General features: G+C 39.7%; 1 protein-coding gene across 3 annotated transcripts in view; it reads right to left on the bottom strand.

The window, feature by feature from the left end:
- The window catches only part of LOC126412745 (cuticle protein 65-like), an 86,730-nt gene that overhangs the window by 6,763 nt on the left and 61,016 nt on the right, over window positions 1-18,951 (bottom strand). The gene's annotated exons all lie outside the window — the stretch shown is intronic.

Raw genomic sequence — 18,951 nt, 5'->3', positions numbered from 1 at the left:
ATGTGATTAAAACTCTGCCGAACTGAACCGTATGTACGCCTGACAAGGATAACATGTGGACCTTTTTGGTGCACCAGCTTTAAGACGTCCTTAATAAGAAGCCATCTCTTTTCATTGTAATTACACAGTTACATTTCTATGACACAGCAGGGAAGAACGTACAACGTAACAACATCTATTTTCCTAAATGTGACTCTGTTACTACTGTATGAGTATTGTTTGACACGACTATTTTTTAATACCATATTTATGCCTGTTGTGAATGAACTGTTCGGAATTGTTTGTTGCATAGCATCGTTTCCACATCCACTTCTTTCGTACTCGCTACTTATATTAATCTTTCACTGTACACAAATGCGCAGTTCTACGGGTGAATGAGCTTAATTGGCGATACTACACACACATATATGTATTTTAAAATCAGTTGTTGTCGGTTTCAGCCATTAGAGCTGCGGTACGTCGCTTGCTAGAGAGGTACACTGTCAAACAAAAGAATCGAATATGTTTAGCAACGCGGCTACGAAAACACAGAGCTCTTCGAAGAAATACATATAGCGAAACTTCATTTTGAGAGTTCACTATCTTCATTAGTTATGAAATAATACACATAGATTAGGTAATTCACCAACTGTCGTGTGACAAGGAAGAGTCAAGAAGAAACATCAAAATATTTAACGTAAACATTGCTTGACACATACGTTTCCAAATTAAAATTCCTTTTGAGAAACAATTTGATAAAGAAAAGAAAACTGGAGTTTATTTGAAACTTAAACAAAAAGAGAAAGAAGTGACACTGAAAAACAAGATACAAAAGCATCAAAATCGGATGTGACCTCCAATATGATATACCGAAATGTAGACCGTTCAGTCCCAACTGACGCAATATTGCGTTGCGTTTGCACGAGACTGATTCTGCGTTACGGGACGCTCACGAAAATAGAATGCCCTTGACTTGGAAAGCAGGTACAGAACATACTTGGATTAAGTGCTATTGGATGAGATTTAAAGGCTAGTACGGACAGTAGGAGCAGCTGTCAGAAACATCGGAAAGGAATGTGTCTGATTGCACGCGATGGAAAGTTTACAGTATAGAATACAATTCCTCAGTTAAAAAATGCGCCGAAAGGACGTTCCAGAACTGAGATAATCAAGAAGAACTAAGTGATAAATAGTAGAAAAATCCCTAAAAAGAATACGTTGGGGGAAAGCTGTTCACGAGCGTCATCATATACAGTATATTGCTGTACCGATGTGTGTAAACAGCGACAGTAATCTCTTTCTATTTCAAGTATTGTATACAACATATTCTAGCTTGAAGTTTGCTATGTGTCAAAAAATGGCTTGATCGTCTACGTACTTCACATTACGTTACACGTCTATAAGGAAATGTGAAAAGGCATAAAGAGATGTCAACAGGTCCTGTTTAAGCTTGAATTAATTCTGTTACTAAAAGACATAGTTACAGTCTCCCTTCCGTAACTTATAGAAGACATGTGCGACGGTTAGCACGGGTCTTAATTTCACGTAGGATACGTTCACTACGAATTGTCAGCAGAGTAACAGTTAAATACACCGGTATTAATACGTTTTCATTTGTAAATAACAGTCACTACCTTCTTAAGGCATTTTATTGTCTCGATATTACTCAAGGTTTTACTATTAAGTTTCATAGCTTTGGAAAATTTCTGTGTGTGGTGTCCTTAGGTTACTTAGGTTTAAGTAGTTCTATGGGACTGATGACCTCAGATGTTAAGTCCTGCAGTGCTTAGAGCCAATTGAAGAACGCAGCATATATAATTGTTCATATCTTTGAAGGAATACCAGTGATACCGAATTTAATTACATTCTTTAAATATTAACTGTTCGTGTTTGGTGCGCACATAATAAACTCTTATGCTGACAATTAATACTTTCAGAAATATAATCAAAATGTAATAATAACAATAATAAATCGTGTTTTTCTATTATCTGAGATCCAGTTGTCCAGTTTACAATAGTAGAGTACAAGTAACTTAAAACTGAATCTCGAAATTTGCACTTATAGACCCATCTCATCAAGAATTTCCCAACGTTTATTAATAGTACTTCGGGTTTCCTAGTTCCCTAAGACGTATCCAACCTAACAGTCACAGCTCCGGCGACTAAAATTGAGGTTGTGAATGAGAAGTGTTGCATGATATGTCTTTGCGCCGGCTTGGTCAGTTGAGGATCATACTTATTTTCTGGAATTGCTGTAATGGAGTACACATGCGGTGCGTCTATATTACAATAGTTTCGTTTTGTGTGGCAGATTCACTGGGCTCCATGACAAACGTACTCTTGCTCCCTTTACGTGCACTACCAGTATTTTTCGATGCGCTTTCAGATTTCACTATTCAAAAGTAGGTATTTACTTATTTCCTGAAACCAAATGGAATTTCCTGGTACATTAAATTTGCAACTGAGCTGGTTAATTTGTGTTACATCATCTCTCTACCATTACAACAACATCAGCTGTTAGTATTTACAACATACGCATATCATACGTCGAGTTTAATTTCTGGTATTGAGCAGTAGGTTTGTAACTACATGAAATAAGCTGTTGGGGACAACTTCTTGAGCAATGAGTAGTATTATTTTCCCTTTATCTTCGTTGGTATATTGTCCCTGAAAGGATACGCCATTGACTCATTCATTTGTCGTCTATCGCAGCAGATATGATGGCTGTCTTTGTGGATGTAATACAGGGACGTTATTTCTAATGCTGTAATTGATTTTGTTTTGCTACACTGTCTGTTTTCGGTGTCCATCCGGGCTGCCGTTAGGACAATGGACCCGCATTTGGGAGGACGACGGTTCAGATACCCATTCGGCCATTGTTTAGGTTTCCCCTGATTTCTCTAATTGCTTAAGTCAAATGCTGGGATATTTCTTATGAAAAGAGCACGGCCATTTTCCTTCCCCACCCTTCTCTGATCCGAGATTGTGCTCCGTCTCTAATAACCTCGTGTGTACTGGACGTTAGTCTTCCTTCCCTGCCTACCCTCACGTCTGGTTGCAGCCCATGCAGTGAGCACAACCACTTCAATCGCAAGGAACATCTAACTAAGACACTTTTGTCACTCATCGAAAGTTTTTGCGCTAAGATGGAACTGTCAAGCAGTTACATTCTCGGAAAATATCATTTCCGGAATCACAGAATGACCATTATTATCTTAAGGTGGTAGACCTTTTCGAACGCATGAAAATTAGATAAATTGCTCGAGGTTTTTCGAATAAAATGAAAAATATTACCAAACACGATATACAGTTTTACTCCTTACGGTTTTATCTCTAAGAAATCATTTTTATGTCCACATCTGACGCAACAGGTGTAGCTGCTACAATGGTCATCGGCGGGAATCCCCGACGTCCGCCTATCGCACCTGTAACAAAATAACTTTCTATAAGTCATTTTCAATGCATATTCTACCAGCACGCATAGGATAATTGAAAAATATTAAACTCCAACAAAATAATGACGTGTTGAAACAAATGTCATGTTCTTCACCCAAAAAATGGAGATAAACTGAAACTGACTTTTGAAGGTATCGCAAAACGGCAGTGTACACTGATAGAGAATTCGGTTTAGAATCCTGGCATCAAATTCAGATCATATCAGCCGTTCTCAAGTTAAGCCTTCAGCCAGTTTCGAAAGAAGCGCGTTTAATGCTTCCAGTGACACTTGTTGTAGTTAAATTAAACATACCTCTCGTCATCGATGCCTGGACGACACAGCAATCCTTCCAGATCCAAAAGGAGATCCTCCTCCATCTTCTTCGTGGCCATGGCGGTCGTGTGGCGATCTTTGTTAGTTCCTGTCATCCGCTTCTCTGCTCGCTCGATACGCTTTTTGTCCACTTTTGTGTTGAAGTTGTACCGGGCTGACGCGATCTCAAGACATTCATAGTTTCCATAGCACCCGTCGTCCAAATTACTTGCTGCCCCATTGGCTTCGATGTCGACTATTTTTTTCGCCGTGGGTGGCTTTCGGTGAAGATTTTTCACAAATTGGATAACGGAGTATCTGACAGATTAATGTATGGTTCAAATGGCTCTGAGCACTATGCGACTTAACTTCTGAGGTCATCAATAGCCTAGAACTTAGAACTAATTAAACCCTAATAACCTAAGAACATCACACACATCCATGCACGAGGCGAGATTCGAACCTGCGACCGTTGTGGTCGCTCGGCTCTAGACTGTAGCGCCTAGAACCGCACGGCCACTCCGGCCGGCAGACTAATATAAATTATCACCGCAGTGAAACGTTTAATCCAAAAAATGAATTTTATTATGTGTTTAAAGATGACTATCCCCTGAAGGCGAAAAAGTCCTATTATTATTACAGTACGACGGCACACTGAAAAGTAATGACTCCCACTTTTTATGTGAAAACTCTTGAAAACTTTTGAATAACTTCGTTAACATTCTGCATCTTTATTCTTCATGTCTACGCATTTGTAGTCCTCTGCCGCTTAAGGGGTTGTACCGTGAAACATGGTGGTGTGTAACGTACTTGTAACTGTCTGTGCGTGAGAAACAGCGTCCTATAATCCAGTTTTGAATTCGTGCAGGGATGGAGCAAGACAATAACAGGTCACATACGAGCGCAGCGACATCTGGAGCAACTCGACGTCTTGGGTTCCCTGTCCTCGACCATTCTCCATACTGACCCTAATTGACGCCGTCAGATTTTCATCTGTTTCCAAAACTTAAATAACATCTTCGATGATTTCACTTTGATAGTGACGAAGCGGTGCAAGCAGAGGTGAGGTTGCGACTCCGACAGCAGAGTCAATCGTTCCGCAGAGACGGTATCAACAAACTGGTCTCTCGTCGGGAGAATAGCGTTCGTCACCAGGGTAATTATGTTGAGAAATGAATATTGTGACTTGAAGACTAAAGCTGTAGAATGGTAACAACGTTTGTTTTACTTTGAGAGTTTTCACATATGAAATTCGGAGCCATTTCGTTTCAGCACGGCCTCGTAGTATTAGTAGTAGTAGTAGGAGAAGAAGAAGTAGTCAGTTCAGAGAAACTGGTGATGGGCAAGGGGTAAGATACAACGCGTCGATGAAGAGTGAAGACAAAGTATCACACACTGCAATCGTGATTTCCGTTCAATATTAAATGGAAATGTATGAGACAGCAAGACCAAAGTAGCTTGAAAGCATTTTCTATTTCATTTGTCTAGTTTTCGCAGTGCGTGAAGTTTTCTGTTCTGCAAAAAGGACTCAAATACTTGTTTACGGCGTATCGTATGTTGCAACTGAATTCTTCTACTGCTTCACATCATGAAATGGTCACATACCTGTTTCATTGCTCGTCACGGTTTTTCCATGACAACGTGGGAAACATATAAGATATATGGTTTTGTATATAGATGTTTGATAAAGTGGATTGTTTGGTTGACTTTTCTATTTTGGTATAGTTTCCTGCTAGTTGGCTATAGACGGATACTAATAGCATTTAACTGATGCGGAATTATTTGTTAACGTGTTTAGAGTGTTCCGATGCTGATAACGAAATTCATGTGGAATAACATTTGGTGTCACCGATATGGAGCACAGTGATTAGTATCTCAGATTCTGGGACCGAGACGGACATGGTAGACTCCCAGAGTGCATCGGAACTAATGGGAACATACTCGACCTTTGCCGGCCGAAGTGGCCGCGCGGTTCTGGCGCTGCAGTCTGGAACCGCGAGACCGCTACGGTCGCAGGTTCGAATCCTGCCTCGGGCATGGATGTGTGTGATGTCCTTAGGTTAGTTACGTTTAACTAGTTATAAGTTCTAGGGGACTAATGACCTCAGCAGTTGAGTCCCATAGTGCTCAGAGCCATTTGAACCAAGTCGACCTTGAATGCTGATCCACTGTACCAGCGTCTCTGCGGTCACCTCGATGGCCGGACATGTGTGATGCTGCTGTAAGTTACGTTAAAGCACCACCGGGTCTGCGGTTGACTTCGCCGTTTACTTCGCTGGCCCACTCGTCTCCAGAGGTGCACACATTTCGCTTTCGACGTGTCTATGCATGCCTGTTAGTCCGCTGTGTTACGCTACGTAGCAGTTTAATCTGTTTGGTTTCGTTGTACTGTTGTGAGTAGTGTTCGGAAGTTGAGGAAAAGTCTTTCTTTATCCGAGTATGAAAATGCGAGGATCAATGAAATATATATTCATTCTGGTTCGTTGTAGGCCAGGATATTGTGGATTTTATTAATGCTTTATTTTCCTTTTCTGCGTATTTCGGTATGATTTATTTATTGCGATATGAACGGTTTTCTCTACAACTGCGCAGTCTTTCGAGTAGTTCCGGCTATTCTGAATTCAAACCGCTATCTGTTCGCCTCACATACATGTTCTGTGCAGTAAGCAGAACCATCTCTGAAAGCAAAGATCATTTTCACTTAGAACCTGAGGATGTGTACTACAACGCAAATGGTACTAAAGTAGGTTTTGGAATTCTAGCTCAGTAACCTTGGTGTCTTTCAGCCAAATATGACCCCAGTTACACCAGTTTTAATTACTTTTTCCAGGATGCCATTGCGGGCTCGATGAATTCATTCCGAGTGACCAAAATAGTTCACTCTACATTTCCTACATGCATTTTAGCCAACACGAAGTTCGTTTTTCGTATGATGGTGATCTAAAATGTACATATTTGAAAGAAGAAGATTTTCTTTCATACGTAGCTTTCTTCACACTAAGTTGCATAGCACCAGAACGTGGTTTTTAATATCCACTGAGTTATTTTTTTTTCCTGTTTCAAACAATGTTTACCCTAAATTTAGAAAGACTGTATACTGATAAATGGCCTCAACTTATTAGCACAGATTTTCTCACCTTTGCCAGTCATTAAGTCTTTGTCGCCTTTCGAAGTATCTGTGGAGTGAGTAAACTGTTGATAAAATTTGAAAGCTTATCATAGCATACTAGAAGTTCTCGAATGATATTTTAAAACCGTTATACACATTTCGCTTTGCAAGACGCTACAAATTTCTTTGAAGCTGCCTCATACACACAGGAGAACATTTTTCTTGCTAGACTTGGGCTGTGTTTCGTGACGGTTATACATTCTTCAATTCTCAGTTTCTCCTTAATCACCTGAAAGTTTCATTTGATCATTTTCCTGCTGGCATCGTTACGATAATTGAGCTGCAGTGAAAATACCTATTCAAAAATATACCTGGTTGTTCTGTAGTCACGTTGGATGGATAGTGCAACGTATCGGCAGGCGCAGCAGAATGAGCGAGTCATGTGAAGCTTTCCAGGCTTGCGGAAACCCAAGTTCGCCCGCTGTAATCGCTGCGCTTAAATACTCATGAACTCTTCTGTCTCCGTTGCGGCAGGCTGAGCTGCTTTGATAGTTATGGTGGACATAGGGGCAGGCAGGCTGGAAGATGAATTTGTGCACGTCTTCTAGCATCTGCCTGTGTCAAATGCTTACATGTTTACTGATGGTCTAGAGTATTTTGGATTTATTCTTACACTGTTGGTGATGAAGCCTGTGGCCTGAACAGAGTTCTGCCGGATTTACTACCGATGGACATCTGCACTGATCCAGATGATCCTTATACTCCTAGTAAGGTTATTATACAGGCAGCACTTACCGTTCATTCCAATAATCAAGTACTCCGAGCACTGTAGAAGTAGTTGAATATGTCACGCAAATTACAGATAAGGGCAACTGAGACTTTTTTTTCAGGACTGTCTTCTGGGGGCTTCAAGGAAACAGCCACCTAAAGAAACACGTTAAGCGCGTGGTGTAAAGATGTATACGTCAGAAGTTTGCAAAGCCGCATCATTTGGCACGAACATTGTTACCATAAGGTAAACACGCTAGAGTCACAACTTAACCCTTTCACAGCACAACCACAAAAGTTAAAAGCTTTCTCTCACATGTACGAGTAACAACCACCTTATAAAAATCCTTGTTGATACCGATTCGCCAGTTTCTGTCACGAATGAGGACACACACCCGAATCGGTTCTGCACCTATTCCGCCAACATCACACAGATTACTGTCCAACAGCAAGCACTGCATAAGTTTGCGTGGTAAATGTGGAATATCGTCACTGGACAAAGAAGTCGCTCATTGTATTATTGTCTTAGTTGTGATATCACTTCAGGCACAAAACATTTTAGATGTGGACATTTTTCCGTCTTAAGGTTTAGAAATAGGAGATGCCTTCATCATTGTACTTACCAGTAGTAGTACGATTTAATGATCTTTCACTATGCACTGAATATTCAGATCTACAGTATATCCAACAGGCTCGGGGGGTGGGGGGTACAAATAATTATGTAACTCAAATTCAATTAAAATCTTCATCAGCATCTTGCTACTTTACATGTTTGTCGGCAGCATTGTTCGATACCCTCAAGAAGAAACTTAGTAGTCTGGTGCAACAAGGCATCCTCACACTGAACACATGAAGTCGATAGGCATCACCACTGGTAATTTCATGCAATCCAAATAATTTTAAAGCAAACATAATGCACCATCATAGATTGACGTCAGTACCATCTCTAGGGCAGAAAAAGTCATAGGATGTCCTTTTATTCTCTAAATTTTATTTACTCGAAGCACATTTGAAATTGCTGCTAAACGAATAGCTAACCCAATTCATATTTGTTAACAAAACATCTGGACTGTGTGGATAAAATTAACTATTATTCAGAATTTCTAGTGGACTACTAACTTTCAAACTGTTTTTTTCTTTTGGAGTGTGGTGGGGATGAAAGGCAGCTGATCCATAAGATTCGAAATACAGCGAACTGTCTAGACGATATATTCTTATGTGACACTACAGGGTACTAACCTTGTCAAACTTACTTCTGCTTTTCCAGACAATACAACAAAACGAGCTAAGGAGCCATCTACAAAATTACGAATTGCTTCAAGAGGAAGTAGAGTGTATAGGCCACACGTTATATTGTTAAAGATTGTAACCAATTCAACAAAATGAGACAACCATAGAAAAAAATTATGTGCTCACCAGCTTAGAAGACCTTCAATCGTTCACTGGATATACCAACTACTCTTGTAAATTTATACTAAATGCCACCCAGATCGCCAGACCGCGTAACAATTTACGTGAGAATGGTGCAAAATATAAACTCTCACAGCAGTGTCAGCCGGGTTTTTAAAAATTAAAGAAATATCTTACGTCCGCTACTTTTCTGCAGATTTGCGACCTGACAGAATGCATAATTCAGGCCATCGACTCCTCTCAATTCGCACTGATCAGCATGAACAAATGATCACATACGCATCTAAAAGGCTAACTTCAGTCAAAATAAACGACTCTCCAAGCGAAGAACAAGCCCAGCGATAACATTTGGCATTCATAAATTCGCTGTACCATTAATTCTGTTGTTTGGCCCTAAGAAAAGACTTCCTGAAATAACGGTCCGATACTGCTACGGTCGCAGGTTCGAATCCTGCCTCGGGCATGGATGTATGTGATGTCCTTAGGTTAGTTAGCTTTAAGTAGTTCTAAGTTCCAGGGGATTGATGATCTCAGCAGTTACGTCCCATAGTGCTCAGAGCCATTTTTGACGGACCGATGCTGGGCGCTTCCATAAACACTATCTCGTGCAATTCATTATCAGCTGGAGGCACAAGATGATGACACTGATGTCCTATGGAGTCTACTTTGCCGACAAAAGTGTTACGAAACAATGTGTTTCCTCATCGATGACCTCCTACGAACATAACTACAAGATTTTTGCATCCAGTGGCTTTAATTCAGTGGACTACCTTATAAATAAAATTGTTAAGTACAGGGTTATTCAAAAATGCGGATCCAGTGTAACTGATTTGCAGTTCATGAAGTATAAACTGCACATGAACGGTCTACATACCAATGAAAGGACAAAGTTTGAGAGTTTGTTTCTTCTTTTTTTCTCACAGGCTATAAATGTTCAGCATGTTCCCCATTTCGTGCTTTGCTGCGAGTCTGCGCTACTAATGGTTAACAAAACAAAATGTTGTACCTTCATCTCTCTTTCGATATTTAGACTCTTCAAGTCCCATTTATATGTTGTGAAGTTCAGATTTGCTAAATTGGATCTATACTTTTGAAAAACCCTATATTATCCCAAAGGTTGGCCAGATCACTTAAAATAATATTCATACCTAGAGCAACACACATTTTTCTCTCAAAAATAGCATCACATTGGGGTGGCTCTTTTTTTTCAAATTAGTTTTTCTTTGTGATGAGCTCTAGTTTGTTTCCATTGCACGAAAACATGAGGTTTATGTAATTTGGTACCCATATGATAAGGACTGAGAAGCATAAGGATTTAGATGCATAGTTGACTAGGGGAAAGATAAATAGTAGCTATAGGAAAATTGAAGAATTCTTTATAGAAAAGAGAAACAGATGTGTGCACATCAAGAGCTCAGATGGAAAACCAGTCTTAAGCAAACAAGGGAATGCTGGAAGGTGGAAGAAGTATGTAGAGAGTCTATAAAAAGGGAGATAAACTTGAAGGCAATATTATAGAGATGGAAGGGGTCACAGACGGAGATGAGATGGGAGATAGGATCCTGGGACAAGAATTTGACGAAACACTGAAAGACCTAAGTCCAAAGAAGGCTCCACGAATAATAAGAATGTAATAATTCTAATTTCAAAGAAAGCAGATGCTGGCAGGTCTTAATATTCACGAACTATCAGTTTAATAAGTTATAGTTGCAAACTACTAACACAAATTCTCTATAGATAAATGGAAAAAAATGATAGAAACGGAACTGGGGGAAGATGTAGTAGGATTTGGGGAAATGTAGGAACACACAAGATTGTATTGGCCCTGCGACTTATCTTAGATGATCAGTTAAGGAATGGCAAGCCTACATTTATAGCATTTGTAGATTTAGAGAATGCTTTTGACAGTGTTGACTGGAATACTATGTTTGAAATTCTTACGGTGCTTTGGATAAAATGCAGGGAACGGAAGGCTGTTTACAACTTGTACAGTAACCAGAGGGCACTTATTAGAATCGGGTGCATAAAGGGGAAGCAATGGTTCAGAAAGGAGTGAGACAGGGTTGTAGCGTGTCGCCTGTGTTACTCAGTCTATACAGCAAGTAACAAGCAGTAAAGGAAACAAAAGAAAAATTTGGAGCAGGAATTAAAGTACAGGCAGAAGACATAAAAACTTGGTGGTTTGGCTATGACATGTATCTTGGAGGGAGGATATAAGATAAGCTTCAACGAAAGCAAAACAAGGATAATGGAATGTAGTCTAATTGAAAAGCTGATAGTGAGGTAATTAGATTAGGAAAAGAGACTCTGAAAGTAGTAGATGAGTTTTAGTATTTTGCCAGCAAAGTAATTGATGATGGCCGAAGAAGAAAGTACATAAAATGTACAGTGTCAGTGGCACGGAAAGAAATTCTGAAGAAAAAAATTCGTTAAAATTTAATGAAAGTAACAGTTAAGAAGTCTTTTTTGAAATAATTTGTGTGGAGTTGAGCCATGTGCGAAACTGAAACATGGATGATAAACAGTTTTGACAAGAAGAGAAGAGAAACTTTTGAAACGTTGTGGTGAAGAAGAGTGCTGAAGATTAGGTAGGTAGGTCACGTAACTAACGAGGAAGTACTGAATAGAACTGGGGAGAAAAAAGTTTTTGCACAACATGACTACGAGCAGGAATCGTTTTATAGGAGTCATTCTGAGACGTCAAAGGGTCAGCAGTTTAGTACCGGAGTGAAGTGTAGGTGTGTGTTTGTGTATGTGGGCGTATGCGTGTGTAGGACTGTAGGGGGGGGGGGGGGGGGGACTAATACACGAATAAAGTTAGCAGATTCATAAGGATTCAAGTTGCAATAGTCATTCGAAGATGAAGAGCCTTGCACAGTATAGAGTAGCTTGGAGCACTGCAACACGCCAGACTTCGAACTGAAGACGCAACAACAAAAGTGAAAAGGTTAAACTGACCCTTAGGCATGTATTTGAAGAAAAATAAAAAAATCATCCAAAATCTAATTACTTACTATTTTCCAAAAAACTGAAGACCGCAACAACAACAGTGAAAAGGGTAAACTATGCCCTTTAGCAAAATCATCTAAACATCTCATTTACTTACTATTTCACAAAAAACGGCACTAAAGAGAATATTCAGACAATTACTTTCTAATTAATTGTTAAATTTCTTGTATTATCGCTACAACATACCGACGTACAATGTTTCTATCGCAAATATGATGAGAAAAACTATTTTTTATAGAAATGCTCTTTCTTTGGTAAAATTTTTTATGCCCTGGGAATCGATGGTGATAATCGGACACAAACTGAAGCGCAATCTACAATTTTCTCTTTTATTTGTAAGTTGCTTATTGCAGTCATTCATCAGCTTGACGCCCCACGCTGCCGTACAGTTCACAGCATCTACTTTATAGACTAGGTATAGATAGGTCATGAAATCCTTAGTTTTAAAACACAGAGAACGAAATCTCTTAAGGAATTCGTCACTCAAGTCAAATTTGATGGATACATAAATTATCTTTGAGTCCATTTTTTGGTTATTTCTCGGATTTGATCGATTCTTACTATAGCCTTTTTAATATTTTAATGTAATATTACGGCCTCATGACCCAGTGCATTGACTATAGCCATTGTTAAGTTAGGAAACAAATGAAATGCAAATATTGTAAACTGTATATTAGCTATAGGATTAATTCAAATTCATCGAGAAACACAAACATTTTCAATCAAACAATGACTTTCGCTCTTCACTTTTCGTGACTTACGGCTTCAGTGGCCCAGAACGATGTTCCACCACTAAATTTACAATGATTACTCTACCTTAGTGTTCCCTGAAATTATCTTGAACAAAATCGAGTATTGGATGCAAATCAGCATAAACCAAGTACCTTTGACTTTTACTCACTGAATTCCATTTTCAGATTTATTAAAAACGATTCCACACCAATGGCTCCGCAGTTTTTAAATATTTTTATGTTTGGACTCTCCTTCTTTAATCAATCTTTTCTCCAAGAAAGCTTTTGAGAATGATTACATGCATGTGACTCCTGTAAGTTAAATACAAGAGATATTCAATTAAAAATATGCCTTCAATCCAAATAATGTTTTATCCTAGAACAGAAAACGCCCATTTATGGATAATTTCGTATACAGCAGCAGCCCGCCGTTTCCAGGCACAGGCTGAAATGCATGGACTCCATAAAGTTGTTCAGTATCACAGTCTCAAATAACCACAGACAGACTTCCTACTGTATCGTTGCTTGTTACTACTGGTAGTAATTTAGCACCCCAACGGACGGCAGCAGCTTGCAATTTCTTATACTTAAACTGGTTCTTGATTTTAGTAGTCTTTCCTTAGAAATTTATTTCGGGAATTTATTTTAGTAGTCTTTCCTTAGAAATTTATTTCGGGAATTGGCTACTAAATTTGGAAATATTGAGTTTCGATTGTAGCTGTCACTATGTGGACGCTTTCTCTGCCACTGATCCCACATTTCTCAAAGCTTGGGTGTCATGACTGTTTGTCGTCGCCGTCTCTTTTTCGCTGAGTCAATGGATTTTTTGAGCTGATGTTATCAGTACATATTCCAGGAGCTACCTCGAACTCCGTTCCTTCTGATTCTACACTTCTTGAACTCGGCGGCACCAATTCTGTAAGTTGGTGAGACAAAAAATGATAAGGAAGATCTGAACAATAGGAAGATACACGACCGAAATACGATTAAAATTATCAGCATTCAGTGAACAGTGGATTTTTCTCTTCTGCTGTTTTGAAATGTATTTATGTTATAAAATCATACTTGATCGACCCAAACGTTGAAGTTATATTGGCTTTTCTCACTCCGCTTCCCAACTACTGTACATTTCTTTCGTTCTGAAATAACTCGTGAACGATTACATGCATGAAGCCTGCTGGTCCTTTCAATCGTTGTTTGATCGTAAAATGTTCCTATCCTTAATGGTAACGATATTAAAGCACTATAATTTGCTATGTCTAGTTTTGTAGTATACCTAGATGTGGCAGTATTTGGAACTCCAAAATTATTTCTTTGCGAAAACTACGACAGTGTTGTTTATATTGTCAAAAATGTCACTACAGTCGTACATTACCTGTAGGATAAGTAATGGGTATTAGAATATGGCGTCGAATATATAGCTTCATTCGGCATGAATTATTTCAGTTATATTTAGGTATAAGCTATTATCAGTTCACTGTGATAATGTAAACTTGTGGGGAAGTCGTATCCAAATAATTATTTTGTGTTTTGAGCCAGTCAAGTTATTATCTCCTTGCCATTAATAACAAAATAATCTGTGTAAACGAATTTAATTCCAGAAGAGGAAATCCGTTGTTTTTTTGGCATTACTACACTATGGACACCTTCAGTTACAAAAATTTACCTACATAATGTAATGAATGTTGGTTTCATGTTCCATAAATCATTCGAACGGCTTAGAGCACACTGTCGTGGAGCCCATATGGAAGCGAATATCAGAGGGACACAGCTTTTCGTGGATGTTCATATTTACATTATGGGCTTACAGGACTGATAACGCTGGCCCACAATAAGATCCACAGATGGCAGGACACATACTAGAAACAAAGATATACGCTACAGTCTCATAAGAGACGCATTCACAAGATAGGCCATTGCAAATGTTAAATTCTGGTACAGTAATAACCGATGTAACCAGCAGAATGTAGACAGCAAGCATGTTAACGTTCATGCATTGTGCTGTACAGGTGTTCAGTTCGTGGGATGGAATTCGATGCGTGTTCTATTTGATTTATCAATACGGGGAGGGTAATTTTTGTGGATGACGCTGGAGTTGTCGTTCGGTGATTTTCGACATGTACTCGATCGGAGAAAGATCTGGTAACCGAGCGGCCCAAAGCAACATGTCGTTACGCTGTACAGCATGTTGGGCTACAACTGTGGTATGTGGTCGAGCGTTATCCTGTTGGAAAACACCCCTTGGAATGCTGTTCATGAATGCCAACACAGTAGATCGAATCAACAACCAGACGTACAAATTTTGAGTCAGAATTGATGGAATGTCCACGAGAGTGCTCCACCTGTCATGCAAATCCCATCCTCCATCATAACTGCAGGCGTATGTTCAGTAAGTCCAGCACGCAGACTAGTTGGTTGCAGGCCCTCAACTGGCCACCTTCTAACCGGTATACGATCATCACTGGCACCGAGGCAGAACCAGCTTTCATCAGAAAACACAAGAGACCTCCACCCTGAGTTCTCGCTTAACACGACTAAAGTCGCAGATGGTTGTTTGGGTCGGTGGAGTGCACGATACAGGGCGTCTGGTTCAGAGCCAACCATGAAGCAACCGATTTTTAACAGTTCGTTGTGTCATTACGGTACCAACTGCGGTTACAATTGCTGCTGTAGATGCAGTACGATGCGCCAGAGCCATACGCTGAACACGAAGGTCTTCCCTCTCAGTACTGCCACGTGGCCACCCTGAGCACGGTCTTCTTGCAACCGTACACTCTCGTTACCAACGCTGCCAGGGATTATGTACAGTGGCTACTTTCCTGCCACATATTTCTGTAATATCACAGAAGGAACTATCAGTTTCTCGTAGCCTTATTAGAAGATCTCTTTCAAACTCAGTGAGGTGTTGATAACAGCGTGTTAGTAGCCGTAAGGGAATTCTTGACTAACATCAACTCACCTTGCCCAGTCTCAGATGTAACTAATGCTCACGAACGTTACAGCGTGTGTTGAGCATACCTTATTTGTGTCGTCAGTGGCTTTACTATCTCCAGTCTTATGCGAGTGGGACGAAACTCGAATAGAAATCATGTTTCAGATGTAGAAACAGGCTTAGGAAATTTCTTTTGTGTCGCTCAACTTCTTCGTCGTGCTACAATTTTTTCCGTCAATGTATTTTCCAAGTTAACGTAGTTTTTGAGGAAAGACTTTCTTCTTGTAGTTAGTTCACAGTTCATGCCCTAGTTTCTGCCGTGACCAGTTACTTTACGGACCAAACAGCATGACCTATCTACAACTTTTAGTGCCTTTTCTTAATCTAATTCCCTCAATATCCTGACAATGGGTTACCCTTGTTTTTCTTTCGATGATCTCCATCTTATAAACTGTTTTAGGGAGATAAACTGACCTTCCATTTCCGTTGCTGTCCGACAGATTTACAAAGTCTTTGATAAACCTCAAAGTTTTTGTTTCTTATCTATGAATTTCAATTCCCTTTCTAGTTTCTCTATGTTTTCTTTTACCACTTGCTTAATGTAGCGATATAATTACATAAGTGTTGGACTACAAGCATGTCTCATTCCTTTCTCATCTACTGCTTTCCTTTAATGTCCCTATATTTTATCCCTGCTGCCGGAAGAATTTCAAAGTGTGTACCACAACCAACATAGTTTAAGGTTTTCAGTTAATCTGCAAATGCCATAAATATTTGATATCTTTCTTCATCCTATCTTATAAAATAAGTCTTTGGATCAGTATTTCCTTACGTGTTCCTATATTTCCCCGAAATTCTAAATAGTCCACAATGAGTTCTGCTTTTACTGGTGATTCAGGTCGCGTCTCAGATATATAACGCACATCAGATGTTCTTTCAAGTATCTCAACGAGAATATGTCAACTACTCTAGGTGCCTTGTTTCGGCTTAGGTGTGTAAGTTCTCAGTCACATTCTGGCAGTATTATATCTTCTATTCCGTCTTCATATACTTTCTCCTTCTTTATCATCCCTTCCTCTGACTGGGCCTGTCTTTTAGCCTTCCTTTCTTTTTTTTAGTAGTGGCTTCCCAACTGAAATATTAACACTCAACGGTCTCCTTTTTCAAAAGGCCTCTTTATTTTTCAGGTAAGCGGCTTCTATATTTCGTAAAGCCATGTATGTTTCAATAAATTTGAACTTTTCGTACAGCTATGCCTGCTTTGCCTATGTGAACTTTCTGTCAGTCTTATTTTTAGATATCTGAATTCCTCTTTGTCGGCCGGGGTGGCCGAGCGGTTCTAGGCGCTACAGTCTGGAACCTCGCAACCGCTACGGTCGCACGTTCGAATCCTACCTCGGGCATGGGTGTGTGATGTCCTTAGGTTAGTTAGGTTTAAGTAGTTCTAAGTTCTAGGGGACTGATGACCTCAGAAGTTAAGTCCCATTGTGATCAGAGCAATTTGAACCATTTTTTGAATTCCTCTTTGACAGATTCACGTGCGGGGATTTGATTTTCTCCTATGGGCAATTAAATTCAGTACCTCATGTGCTGCCCACGGATTTATAAAGGGCCTTGTCTTTTTAGATACTTTATCTCCTACTACTTTCAGCACTTCATCTCTCAAAGCTATCCAATAATGTTCTGTGTGCTTCTATTCACTGCTTCAGTGAATCGTTGTCTAATGCATCCTTTGAATCTGTCAATAACTACTCGATCTCAACCTCTTATATTTTCTTTCTTGCTCGAAAATTTTGTGTTTCAGCCTGCAGTTTATAAGAAATAAATTATAAACGGAATCCACGTCTGACACTGGTAATGTTTCGCTACCTAAAATCTGGATCTGAAATATTCTTTATCATAATATAAGCTATCTGAAACCTTTCGGTTTCCGCAGGTCTCTTCTACTTATATAACATTGTTTCATGACTGCTAACCAAGTGTTAGGGATGAATGAATTGTCCTTGGGCAAATTTCTAACAGGTACGTTACCCTTTCATTTCGTTCTTCCTATCCATATTCTATTGTAATTTTACCATATCGCCTTTCTGCCTGTTACTAAATTACAGTCCTCAATCGCGACTATACTTTATTTCTGTTGTTGATCTGAATAATGTATTTTTTCTCGTCACACATTCGTTTAACATACTCATCACCTGTGGAACCTTTTTTTTAAGTTGTCTTGTCCAGTTTTCTAAGACTCGACTATCACTTTCAACGTCCCCCTTTTCTGAAGTAATCCTCTCATCTTCGCCTGACCTAAGTCGCCTACACTTCGTTACACCTGTTTATTTCAATTTACTTCTGGTTCTTAGTGTCCTTAGTTTGCTTCATTTCTTGAAATTTTTCTGTTTCAAGCTGCAGTTTATAAGAAATAAATTGTGGTCGAAATCCACATCTGACTCTGCTAATGTTTTTCAGCGTAAAATCTGGCGCCAAAACATTAAGAACGTTGACTACAATGAAACTTAATGCTGGCTGGTGGTGTTTAGGTCATGCAATACCGGAAAGAAATTACGTAAATGGAGCAAAGATAGACTGGCCCACATTCTAGCAACAATTTTGTATGCAAATGTGCAAGTTCACTGGAACAGGCAACTTTGACAAAGGGCAAATTGTTATGGACCGGCGCCTGAGAATGTGTACTTTATTATGGCGTAGCCGGTCAGTTACGCTAGGGCCACAGTCGTGAACATCTATAGGAAGTGTTTGACGTACGGTGAAACCACGATCAGGGATAAGATGGTGGGCATAAACGTCTCTCCACAGAGCGTGCAGAACGAAGGTGTGTCGGCTCTGCAAAGCAGGTAGGCTGCGATCTGGGCACATATAATGGCATGTTACAGTACTGGTGGAGGTGCAGATGTTCCGGAATATCATTCAGTGTACAATATTAAACATGAGGCTCTGCAGCAGACAACCCCTTCACGTTCCCATGTTGACCAAACGACCATGTCAATTACGATTGTAGTGGACGTGGAACATTCGAGTATGCATACTGGATCGACGGAAATATATTACACGATCGGACAATAACGTTTCTTCTCATACCAGATCTATGGTCGTGTACGAAAACGCTGCCATACAGCGCAAAGGTTGCTCCAAACATGATCCGTGGCATCGAATCACTCCGTTGAAGGCAATATTAAGATGCGGGGGACATTCATCTCGGCTTTCGTGGGAAGAGTAGTAGTATCCGGGATCACTGTAATAGATGCGGAATACC

Source organism: Schistocerca serialis, chromosome 1 (genome assembly GCF_023864345.2).
Source record: "Schistocerca serialis cubense isolate TAMUIC-IGC-003099 chromosome 1, iqSchSeri2.2, whole genome shotgun sequence".
Lineage (NCBI taxonomy): Eukaryota > Metazoa > Arthropoda > Insecta > Orthoptera > Acrididae > Schistocerca > Schistocerca serialis.
This window is presented reverse-complemented; position numbering and strand designations above follow the sequence as displayed.